The sequence below is a fragment of the Aedes albopictus genome, chromosome 2, assembly GCF_035046485.1.
Source record: "Aedes albopictus strain Foshan chromosome 2, AalbF5, whole genome shotgun sequence".
Classification (NCBI taxonomy): domain Eukaryota; kingdom Metazoa; phylum Arthropoda; class Insecta; order Diptera; family Culicidae; genus Aedes; species Aedes albopictus.
The window spans coordinates 469,368,751-469,381,945 of NC_085137.1; the positions used below are offsets into that span (position 1 = coordinate 469,368,751).

At 35.4% G+C, this 13,195-nt stretch overlaps 1 protein-coding gene across 4 annotated transcripts in view; it reads right to left on the minus strand.

Annotated features, from left to right (window-relative positions):
• LOC109418098 (uncharacterized) overlaps positions 1 to 13,195 on the minus strand; it is a 734,843-nt gene that overhangs the window by 454,040 nt on the left and 267,608 nt on the right. Inside the window, exon 1 of one of the 4 annotated variants that reach the window (XM_029870885.2) lies at positions 8,739 to 9,786. The exons of 2 other annotated variants lie outside the window; for them this stretch is intronic. The gene's annotated coding sequence lies outside the window, so the exon portion shown is untranslated. Of the gene's footprint in view, positions 1 to 8,723; positions 9,787 to 13,195 lie in introns of those variants that run through there. One more of the 4 variants, XM_029870883.2, reaches the window with a different exon arrangement.

Consider the following 13,195-nt stretch of genomic DNA (forward strand, 5'->3'; position numbering starts at 1 on the left):
CATCTTGCAATTTTTCCATTTCTTCATATTTGTGATTTTTAACTTATTGCTAATTCGTCACAAGGTGATCTGCTTATACTTTATTCACACCGGAACTGTTGCCAAGTAACATCTTTAGTTAAATAGTCAAGGTCACGTTTTTGGAAACCCCAGAAATGGTTTCAGAAATCACCCGCTAACTTTTTTATGTTTTTATGAAAATGCGTGGATGAAGTGTCCTTGTGCATGCAGAATTCAGAAAATTCAGAAATCCCCTTTGGCAAAAAAAATCCAAACGAAATCTTATGTAACATATTTAACATATCTCTTCAAATAAGAATTGTGAATCTCCAAATTTCAAATGTATTTTTTTTTTTAGAAAAGATAACGATACAGAATAAAATCATTATGGCCATTCGTTGATTTGATGATTATTCGGAAAAAAAATCGAGATGTTTTTGTTTTACAAAATTTGCGATACTCATTTGAGCATTAATGATTCTCCTAGAAAATAATATTCCCGGATATATATTTTTAAAAGTTTAAGAAATTGTGCTAGAATTTTATTATTTTGAAAATTTCCATATTTCTCCAACAATTACACATCAATCCATGGGGATGATTTTTGTTTTTTTTCTTTTTGTAATTCTGATCATTCTCAGAATTCATACATTTGTTGAAATGGATGTCAATCCAACACATTTAAGTCAATAGATTTTTCAGCCGCGAATTTAGGACTGCGTCATATAAGTTTTCAACGACGGCTTCCCTTATTCTAGCGAATTTGCACAAATTGAACTAGAGAAAGGGTTTTTGGACTCATTGTCTTGTGGTGCACTATTTGGAAATGAATCTCTCAGCAATTCACTTGTTCAAAAACTTTATAAGCTTTTAAAAAAAAATTAAGTTTTAAAAATATTTTCAATGTGTTTTCCAATGCTAGTTTTGATACTTTTTGCACGAACATGATTTAATCACCCAATTGTTTCTCTCATTTTTTCGGAGGGGCTTGTTCGTGAATTTGGACCTGACCAATAGTGAATTTGAATTGAATTTTTTGTGCAAGCTTCTATAGAGCACAGTATTGATCCTTGGCGGAGTACTGGTATGATATTTGGTAAATATTTTGCCAAGATTTGAAGAAAAAAACACTTCAACCTCATTTTGCGTCCATCGTTGGCTGAATGAGTTTTTTTTTGTTTAAAAAAAACTAATTGACAAGATTACTAGCAAACTTGACATTTTTATATTTTTTCTCATTTCCACTAATTGTGCAGATGCTTTGAAAAATATAATAGTTCAAAGTTCGCTAATTATCTTGTTCTTAGCATTTTTTTTCGCTCAGCCAACGATAGACGTCAAAAAAGGACGAGGTGTATTCAAAATTACTGGCTGATTAAGAATAAATTTCCAATATAACAATTCCTTTCAGATACCATGGCTAACTCATGGAAAATTTGAGCAAAATGCCCAGAAACTTAGGATGCATAGTAAATTACTTCAAAGACAATTAGAAGATATCTTCCCAGATTTTTTGAAAAACAAGCCAAAGCCCTTGAGAAATTTTAAGTATGTCTATAATTTTCCTCTTTTTTTCTTGAAAAGAAATCATATTTCCCTCATTCCAAATTTTGGTTAAAAATAAAAACGACTCACTTATGTTTTCTTTTATTTTTTTTATTGAATTTTGAACGTCGAAAATACCACCAAGTGAGCCATTACTGTGTACCCACGGTACTATTTCAGATATAATAATCATATAACAGAACTGAAAAGGTGCCCTCGGCATGGCACGATCTGAAAACCCATGAAGTAGAATGTTCCAAAAATCTCGGCAATATCAAGCTCTACGATAGATTTATGAGTGTTCTAAAAACTACAGGGGATAGACAAAATGATCGGGACAGGCAAAATTTTCACTTTTCAAAAAATGTCCAATTAGCTGTAACTTTTCGAAAAGTGCATCAAATGCTCTCAAATTTTCACTGTAAGTTCATCAACTAGTTGTGTATCAGTGGACAGAATTTGGAAAAGATCGAGCTATTCTGCACGAAGTTATAAGCATTTTAGAAAAAGGTGGAATTATCTGATAGCCAACTTTGAGCTGTTATATCTCTGGATTCAATGAACCAAATGCAATGAAATTTTGTCCATTTATGACTTATATAATGAGCTCTGAAAAACGGTTGACTAAACTTGAAATTATTAACAAGAGAAAAAGTTATAGCGATTTCATTAATTTTATAATTTTTTAGTAAATTGGTCTATTTTTAATATTCATCCCATTACTTTTTCAATGAATTGCCGTCTATGTTGTTACCTTCTTTCAAAACATATCTGTATTTAAGACAATCAGAGGGAATTTAAATGAACTCTAATTAGCATCTTGAATTATGGAACGATCTTGAAATTTAAGAAAATTTGGTATTTTATTAGAAAAATAATCTAATCGTTATAATTTTCTTCCGTGTAAAGAATTTTAAGTTATGTGAAAAGTTTTTCAAAGCTAATTATATAAGTCATAAATGGTTAAAATTTCATTGCATTCGGTTCATTGAATCCGAAGATATAACAGCTCAAAGTTGGCTATCGGATAATTGTACCTTTTTGATAGAATCTTTATAACTTCGTGCAGAATAGTTCGATCTTTTCCAAATTTTGTCCACTGATACACAAATAGTTGATCAACTTGCAGTGAAAATTTGAGAATATTTGATGCACTTTTCGAAAATTTACAGCTATTTGAAATTTTTTTGAGAAGGGAAAGTTTTGCCTGTCCCGATCATTTTGTCTATCCCCTGTATGCTGAATATGGGTCAGAGGATTCACATTTCAGTTTAATAGTTCTGAATTTGAATAATTTAAATAAAATAACAGAAACACAGAGGTATAATGTTTTCTCCTGTTCTGCAAAAGTTGACCATTAACATTCCTCCTTTGCGAGGAACAGAAATTAAACTTTTTGGTTGGAATGGTTCGTGAAAAACTTTCTGAGATATCCAAGAAAATTCAAAATCTCACATTACTGGGAAATAAGTCTACGTGTTGAAAGTATTTGTCACTATCGTCACACTTTCAAACCTTAGAAAAAAATAGTAAAGGCTGATTCTTAATAGAAATTTCCTTTTATTCTGATGAAATCATTAGCTCGCAAATAATTCTGGATATTGCATAGAGACGAACCAGCCAAGGGCTGAAAGTCTCTTTAATAAAGACAAATCAATCAATCAATGGATATTGCATGTCGTTTTTTTAAATAATCAAATTAAAAAAAAACTTTTCGGACAATTGTTTTAAATGGTTTTCTATTAAATAAAGGAGAACGGGCACAGTCGGTCCATCCCGTGTAGAATTAAACCTTATCTGAAAGGTTTAATCAAAACAAGAAAAAGTCACCACAAGATGAAAATTCTGTACATCAATACATATATCCAATGTATTTCTTCCCATTCTCCTTTAACCTTCCAAAGGCATTGCGGTGAGAACAGCTCGCTGACGGTGTGTACGACTTGGGTCAAATATGATCCTTATGCATAAGTAGAGTTAAACTTATCCATGATGCTGGTTTTTACACTTTATTTCTGTCAGTTTATCAAATATAAAAAAAAATAAAAAAAAACCTTTTTTATATTTTATTTACAGAATATTGAACAAACTGCAGGAAATTAGTAAGATATGCTAGATTCTGGCTACTGCATTATATTTCTATGAAATCTAGAACAAAATCCAAAGAAAATGTTTGCTAACATCATTAAACCATCAAATTTAAAAAAAAAATAAACAAACAATAAATAAATTTAAAAAATATTGTGACCCAGCACTTGAACGAAAATATCTAAGAAAATCAAGGAAACCGTACGCTTGAAGATAAAACACATTGCGTACTACATTTTTGTGAAAGTTAGCCAATAATATAAAGAAAATCTTGGAAAAAAGTGTTCTGCAATTCATCCATCCCATCTGTATGATTTTACTTGCCATGTACAATTACAGCCTTCGCAAAACTTGGTACATATTTCCGTGATGTGCATAATTTTGTTCTGAATTGTGCGGAAAAATGCATTCTTCTTTTCAGATTTCATGCCTACATTTTTTTTTTGAAAATTCATCAATCTCACTCAAAAAAAAGTTTTGATGATTGGGGACGATTCAAATATGACGTCCATCATTTTTCGGGATTTTTAAACCTCCCCTTTATCACACTTTCTCAAACCCACCATCCCTCTTAACGATGGGCGCCATATTTGAAAGAGCCATTGAAAAATATTATTATTATCTTTTTATTTGATACAAGAAAATATTTGAATTTCTTAAAATTTGCCTAATTTTTGTGGCTTAAAACTTGATGTCAGGTATTACTGGAAATAGTTTTTTCTCACACATTGTAACACGCGCTCGAAGTTAGCACTTGATGATGCATAGAAAACTATGGTCGTCAACAAAGGCTCATGACTTTTGATTTTTTCCGTAAACTCTAATAAAATAAAGTTTTTTTTCTGGCAACTTTTTCAAAAAAAAAAAAACAGAGCAATGTTTATTTTTTTTCGAAATTCAGAAAATTCTAATACAATTTGAAGATTCATTTCAATGTTTCTCAAAATCATTCTTAGGTTCTTAATTAGGAAAACTGGAAGCAATGGAAACATCAATTTGAACCAGAAAAAAATCTAAATAAATTTGGCTGCCAGTAATTTCCAAGAGACACTTTTATTATTTTTTTTCCGAAGTTCCTCATCTGGAAACTACGATTGATTCAATACAGTTCGACCTAGAACTATTGCTATATTACCGGAAACCTTTAATTTGAACCACAACGTTAAAAATTTTTTCAACATTAGACTTAATGGTGGATTTCTGAAAAAAAAAAATCTTATCACAATAGCTTTTTTAAGAATACATTTACATTTAAATGATGGTAGCGTTAGACATATAGTAAGTTAAATTAGTGAAATTTCAAATAAAATGTCTTATTGAAATTATGTTTAATTTGATAAAGTTCGGTTTTCATTAACAGTTACTGGAAGGATTGAGGTATTTTGTTATTTTTTTTCATGGTGTAAAAAGTACAGGGGATAGACAAAATCATCGGGACAGGCAAAATTTCCACTTCTCAAAAAATGTTCAACTAGCTACGACTTTTCGAAAAGTGCATCAAATATTCTCAAATTTTTACTGTAAGTTCATCAACTAGTTACGTATCAGTGGTTCAAATTTGCATTTGTCTATCCCCTGTACATCAATTTTCAAGAAATCCTTTTTTTAGAAATTTTTCCATAAAACTGATGAACATTTTCTTCTTTTGTTTTCGAAAATTCCTTCAATACATTTGAATTTCACACAGAATTTTTAATGTTTATGTGGAAACATTCAATTTGAACCAGAAAAAGAGTGACAAAAAATCTAAATAAAACCGGTCGTCAGCAATTTGCAAGACACATTTTTTTTTTAATTTTGTCACAAGCCCATCATTAAGAAACTATTATGGATTTAATTCAGTTCAACTTAGAACTTTTGAAATATTACTGGAAACCTTTAATATGTATTACAGCGTTAAAAATTTGATCAGCATTAGGCTTGATGATGATTTATTTTGAAAAATTTAAAATCTCAATGGCTTTTTTAAAAGAATAAACGTAGCAATGATGGAGGTGATCGATTTATAGGAATTCAGGTTGGTGAAATATCATATATGTATGTAATATGTATATATCTTATTGAATGGATGGTTAATTTGATGATCTGACATCATAGGAAAAATATATTAAGTTCTAGATCAAATTTTGTCCAGTAAATCTGAACTTGAGGTGAAACTGAATACATTTCCTCATACTTTGTTTTTTTTGTGAACAGCGTATTGCTAAAATCTATTTCCATTCATACTTAGGGGAATGATCAAGGTATTTTTTTTGCTCGTGTTAAACGTTTATCAATTTTGTAGAACCCATGTTCTGTTTTTTTTTTGTTAAATCTGACTAACATTTTCTACTGGAGTTCTTTTTTTAAAGATTGCTTTAATTCAATGAATCTAACTCAGAATTTTATAAGCTTAAGTGGAAATATTCTATTTGAGCCAGAGCCCGAGTAAAATAAAACTGAAAAATTGCGCGTCAGCAATTTCTAAAGGACAAATTTTAATATATTTTTGAATTTTTATCCCAGGTCCATAATCTCGAAACCACTGTTGATTCAATTGAGTTCGACCAAGAACTTTTGTAGCATTACCGGAAACCTTCAATTTGAATCACAGCGTTGACATTTTTTTCCAATCTCTATAGTTTTTTAGAACATATGTTGAAATGACGGGTTAATATATAGGAAGTAAAATTAGTGAAATTTCATACAAATATCTCATTGAATGGATGTTTAATTTGATGAACTGACATCTTACGAATGATTTAAAAAGTTCTCGATGTTCAGCAAATCTGAGCTCATTTACTATTTTTTGGATTTTATTTTTTTTTCAATATAGAAATTTTTCAATGTCGGTTTCCATTCATAGTTATAGAAAGGATTAAGATATCTCCCATTTTTTTCTGGTGTAAAATGTTTATCAATTTTCTGGAAACCATTTTTGAAAGTTTTTGTGGACACATTCATTTCGAAGCAGAATCAGAGTCACAAATATTTGAATAAAACGTCAGAAATTTCCAAAGGACACTTTTTTTTTGTTTTTTTTTTTTAATTTTTGTCCATGGTCCATAATCTAGAAATTACTGTTGATTCAATTCATTTCAACCAAGAAATTAAAAAAAAACATTACCGGAAACCATCAATTTGAATTACTGCGTTAAAAATTGATCAGCATTAAAATCCATGATAATTTTTTGAAATTTTTGAAAACTCTATAATTTTTCAAAATTTACGTTGATATAATTGTAGTGTTAGATACATTGTATAGGAAGTTAAATTATTAAAATTTCATGAAGCTGTCTTATCGAATAGATGTTTAATTTGATGGACTGACATCTTACGAATGATTTAAAAAGTTCTCGATCAAATTTTGTTCAGCAGATCTGAGCTCATTGATTAATTTTTGTTTTTTTTTTTTTAATTTTTTTCAATACAGATTTTTTTTTTATAGAAAGGATTAAGATATCTATTTATTCCTAATGTAAAATGTTTATCAATTTTCTGGAAACTATTTTTGAAAGCTTTGGTGGAAACATTCATTTCGAAGCAGAATCAGAGTCACAAACATTTCAACAAAACTGGACGTCAGCAATTTCCAAAGGACACATTTTATTTTTTATTTTTTTTAAATTTTTGTCTTTAGTCCATATCCATAATTTAGAAATAACTGTTAATTCAATTCAGTTCAACCTAGAACTTGAAAAAATATAACTGGAACCTTCAATTTGAATTACAGCGTTGAAAATTGATCAGCGTTGAGATCCATGATGAATTTTTAAAAAATTTGAAAACTATAATTTTTCAAAATTTACGTCGAAAACCACGTAGACTTTTTGGGGGAGGGGGGGGCCTCTGATCAAATTTTCAAATTTTTGTATGGACAAAAGTCTACGGGGGGAAGGGGGGGGGGGGTCTGAGATGACCAAATTTTGGTCTACGTGGTTTATGAACAGCCCCAAATGATTGTAGTGTTAGATAAATTTTATAGGAAGTTAAATTATTAAAATTTCATGAAGCTGTCTTATCGAATGGAAGTTTAATTTGATGACCCCTTTGTTTAGTAGGTCAGAGCTTAAGATAAAATTGGATTTGTTCCTATTTTTTTTGGATTTGTTTTGGTTCTCGCAATAACGGAAAAAATATTTAAAAATCCTTTTCAGTATCGAGTTATTTCTTCATTTTTTCCTGGTGCAAAATGTTATCAATTTTTGAAAACCCTTTTTTCGAAATTTTATTTTGATATGTTTTTTGTAAAAATGACAAACAGTTTCTCCAGGGAAAATCTGAGGATTCTTTGATTCTTCCACTAATTATTTATGGAAAACGAGTTTGAAAATATTATTTTTAAAAATAATAAAAAAAAACGACAAATAAAAAAAATGCATTCAGTTTCTATGCCGAATTGAATTTTAAATTGGTTGCCAGAACATTCAAAGCATACATTTTTTATAAAAGTTAAGATGAAACTTGTTCCACTTCTATCATACGTATTCTTAAATTAAAAAATATTAATAGAACAATTTTTGTAGTTTTTAGTTTTTTTTTTCATTTGCTTAAAAAATGCATTGTCCGAGATTTTAAGTAAATTGAAAAGGAACCCTTGTGACATTTAAACTATCATCGTGTAGTTGTCGAAAATGATTGATTTTAAGCATGTAAAATTCAATCACTTTGATAACTTATGCATAGGGGGCAAAGTGGAAAAAAAAAGGAAAAAATAATAAGCATTTTTTTTAATCCCGTACTAACCAAGGCACTAGCAAAATTAAACTTGGTTGTTACTTTCTGTTCATCGTTTGCAGATTTCCTTTATCGAATGAGAATTATTTTTTAAATTCTTATTTATTAAACTTTTGGAAAAATCATAATTTGCAGCACTGCACAACAATCCAAAATATTCTGGAAGCCAAAACACACTCTTCCAGCAATAGATGTACAACAACACTTCGAAATCTTCTCGTATCGTCTTTTCTTCATCACCATCAGCAAATCTCGAAATCACTGTCGACTAGTGTCACCGCCCCCATCTCACCCCATCGCACTCGTTCTCTCTCACCGCCTTCCTCAAACACACTATTAGGCTATTAGGATGGATTTGGTTTGATTTCAATTACCACTTAAACACACACTTTGGACTGCAAACAGCTTCTGCCAGGACAGGATTTCCCACTTGGTCACGCTCTTGTGATCTCCTCTGTTTTTTTTCGTTTAATATTTTTTCCTTGCTATTTCCTCACCAAACTAGAAAACACACTCACTCACTAACTGACTGCGGCTGTGCGGCTGCTGTATATTTTACTCGCACGTGGTTGGTTGCATCGGTTAATAGTTGTGCACAAGTTTTCCCTTTTTTTTGTTGTTGTTGCAAATACTGTTGTTGTTCAGTCGGTTTGGTATTGCTCTTCGTTCGGTTTGATTCAATCAATTTTTTCTGCTTTCTTTCACCGTCTAATCGCGATCGCTCAGGTTCGCGGCGCTTCCACTACGACTCACACTTTCCGTTTCGTCACTTTCGCGTTTTTTCTTCTCCTCCTGCAGCACTTCTCCTGCACAATCCTGCGATTTTCTGCTTCACGTGTTTCGCACTCAAAAATAACCACCCCCGGAGTTGATTCGGGATAGCTCAAAACTTGCCGCCGTACAGGGGATCGAAGTCGATTTTTTGGCACTTTAAGGTCCGGGACCAGGACGGGGGTCCACGCAGACGAATCACCGAGTACGGATGGAGTCAGGTTTGGACTGTGTTACACAACTGTGACGCTCGCGCGCGACTTCGTTTTCACTCTCTTTGCTCTGAACTACTGCACAACTAACGGCTAGCGATGGACGATGATGATCGTTGATGGTGAAACTACCTGGCCTGATCTCACGAAACCACACGGCAGCAAAACCACCCCGAAAGAAGTACTCGAAACGAACGAGCCGCGCGCTGCTGGACTGACGGGCGCTACCACAATGCAATGCGCTTGAATGCCTTCAAAACATGCGTTGAGATTGCGAGACTGACACTACTGACTCTAGCGGACGGACGGGCGAGCAGGCGGAGAGAACCGAACTGGGACCCAGCAGACCACTCTGGTTGGTGTGTGCGCCTTCGATAGCTTTCGCGAGTAGACTAAACGCGCAGATCGTCGTCGTGGGGTCGTCGGGCTCCCGCTGTTGCTGCTGCTGCTGCGCTGGAAGAAAATTTTCTGCTTGCCGCCTCACGGTAACCGAACCAAGTGGTGACCGTCGTCGTCGTCGACCGTCTTCTTGAGAGAGAGCCGCGCACCAGCTAAGAAGCAGAAAATGTCCTCTCTCGCTCAATGGGGTCGGATGAGTTGAGTTTCGTGCGGTGCACTACTAAGCTCTTGATGGTGGAGTTGACGTTGGGGTTGCAAAAAGGAGTTTGGTTGTTAGCTCCTTTGAGTGTGCTGTTGGGACAGAGAGATGTCGGAGACTTGAGCGAAAGTGAACGAATGAGTAACTTGCGTCCACTAACTGAGAAGGAGGATGAAATATAAATGGTTAGTCAAATGATATTGAAATAGTATTGAACATTGTAGATGAGATTACAAAAAAAAGTCAAATAATGTGTGGAGCAATTCCTTAAAGACTCCGCAAAAATCCTTCTGGACGGATTTGTAGACGTTTCCTTAAAAAAAAAGAACTGGTATGAAAGTTCCTTAAGAACTTCGATAGATGTCTCGACAAGATTGATCTTCAGAAATTCCTGGGGAAATTCTTCCTGGAATACTTTTGAAAAATTCGTCCACATAATTCACTAGACATTCCTTCATAAATTTCAGCGAGCATTCATACAGAAACTCCCCATGGGAATTCTTCGCCAATTTATAATGAAAGTCTTCCGATTATTTGTTTAGAAGTTCCTCACGAAATTCCTCCAGAAAATCTTCCGCATATTCATCCAAAATTTATTCAGGGAATTTGTCCACAAATTCCTGCGGGAATCAATCCAGAAACTCAACCAGCTTTTTTCCGGGAATTCCTCCAAGAAGTCCCCGGAGATTATTCCATCATCCAAGAATCCAGAAGAAATCCTCAGGGGAATTTCTGGGGAATTACAATCCCTTTGGGAATTTCAGGAGGAATCCCCTGGGGAATTCTAGGAGGGTTCCACTGGAGAATTCCGAGAAGATTCCTGAGAGATTTCCTAGAGGAATTCCTGAGGAAATCTCTAAAAGATTACCTGAAATTCCAGGTGGAGTTCTCTCAGGGATTCCATTGAGAACTCCTCCAAGAATTCCTTTGGGAACTTCCTCAGGGATTCCTCTAAGAAGTCCTTAGGAATCCTCTTGGAATTCCCAGGGATTTCCTCCAGGGATTCCTCAAGGGATACCTCCAGGTATTCCCTCGGGAATCCCTTCAGAAATTCCATCGGGAATTCCTTCAGAAATTCCCTCAGGAATTCTCTCAGCGATTCCTCTAGGCTAGGAGTTTCCTCAGAAACTCCTCTAGGAACTCCCTCTGGGATTCTTTAAGAAACTTTCTCATGGATTATTCTAGGAGCTTCCTAAGTAATTCCTCCAGGAAATCTCTAGGAACTCTTTCAGAGACTCCTTCAGCAACTCTTTCAGGGATTCCTCCAGTATTCCCTAAGGAATTCCCACCAAGATTTTTCTAGGAATAATTCTAGGACTGGATGAGGTTGAGACATTTGGCACTCGCGCACCACAAAACGGAGGTGGTGGTGGTAAACAACCGCAAGTCTGAACAGCAGGCAGTGGTCACCACAGGTGGATGCACGATTAACTCTAAGCGCTCACTGAAGCAATTGGGGGTCATGATCGACGATAAGCTGAAATTCGGAAGCCACGTAGAATATGCCTGCAAAAGGGCAAGCATGGCGATAATGGCATTGTCAAAGATATTGTCGAATAGCTCGGCAATAGTCTCGAGTAAGCGTAAGCTGCTCGCGGCAGTAGCGGTCTGCATACTACGGTATGGCGCCGCTGCATGGTCGAAGGCGCTAGTGGTTAATCGAAACGTGAAGCGACTTGAGAGTACCCACAGGCTGATGTGCCTCAGGGTGGTGAGCGCATACCGCACGGTCTCAAAGGACGCGGTATGTGTACTAGCGGGCATGATGCCCATAGCTTTAGTGGTGGCAGAGGATGAAGAATGCTTCGAGCGACGCGGCATAAGAGGCGCGAGGCGTATCGCCAGAACCTCGTCTATGCTGAAGTGGCAGAGCGAATGGGGTTCCTCCAGCAAGGGTAGATGGACACACAGGCTCATACCGAGCGTGTCCAAGTGGACGAGCAGGCCCCATGGCGAGGTGAATTTTCACTCGACTCAATTTCTGTCAGGCCATGGGGGCTTTAGGTGGTATCTGCACAGATTCGGATATGCAGGCTCCCCCGCATGTCCGGAGTGTGCAGACTGCGACGAGACCGCGGAGCATGTGCTCTTTGAATGTCCACGTTTCGTGGAGCAAAGGTCGAGTTTGCAGGAGGTATGCGGTAGAGATATCACGCCTGACAACATTGTTGAAAGGATGTGTATGGGGGCGGACAAGTGGGACTCCGTTACTTCCACGGTTTCTCGAATCGTAGTTCAACTACAGAGTAAATGGCGAGCCGAACAACAGCTAGTTGAGTTGGCCCCCCTTCACCATCCAGGAGCTTGAGTTCAACGGATAGTCTAAGTACTAGCCAGAAGCCGAGCCCCCAGGGGAGAGTGGACAACTTAAGGCGGTAGCTGGTGCAACGCTTACTATTAGAGTGTACTCATGTACGGTCCCTCCCTTCTCGAAGTCATCCCTAACGGGCGTACCGCGAAGGTAAGGAAGAGAGAGAATGAGTTTTAAGTGGGTCGATCCCCACATCACCCGAGGAACCACCTCTTGGGTATCTGTTGCAGATTTTCTCATTCTATAAAAAAAAGGAATATCTTCAAACATTCTTTAGGAATTACACTCTCAGGGATTCCTCCTGGAACTTCCTCAAGTATTCTTCTAGGCACCTATCAGAGATTCCTTTAGAAGCTCTCATGGGTTCCTTTAGGGTATTCGCTCAGGGATTCCTCTGGGAATTCCTTCCGGAAACCATCTATGTCCTGCACAGTTAAAAAATGTTACAGCATATAACCTGTAACAAAAGAACCCCGTCACACATTTTTTCCATCTGCTTATAAATTTACAACTTGTTCTCAGTATGTAGCTTGTATTCAACATTCAATACAAGAAATTCATTAATGAAAAATTCAGTGAAATAAAATGGAAATTTATATGCAAATTTGTTTACCTCGGTTGAAATTTTCAGATTTTTTTTTGCTATGTGGTTCTGAGATTATTCCATGAATTTCTTACAGGATTTCTTCTAGTAGTCCTCAAAGTTTTTTCAATTTAGTTTAGCTCAGATTCCATATGGGAAGCTTTCTAGTTTTTTTTCATGGATTCCGACATATTCACACTGAAATTTCTTATAGGATTTCTCCTGGAATTTCTTCTGAGATAGCGAAGTTCAAAAACTTTTTTGTGGACTTTTTCAAAAACTCTCTTATGGAATTTTTCCGAAGTTTTTCCAGATTTCTTTTGGAATTTCTCAAGGATGTTAGCCTATAATTCTTCCTGGATTTTTTCTGA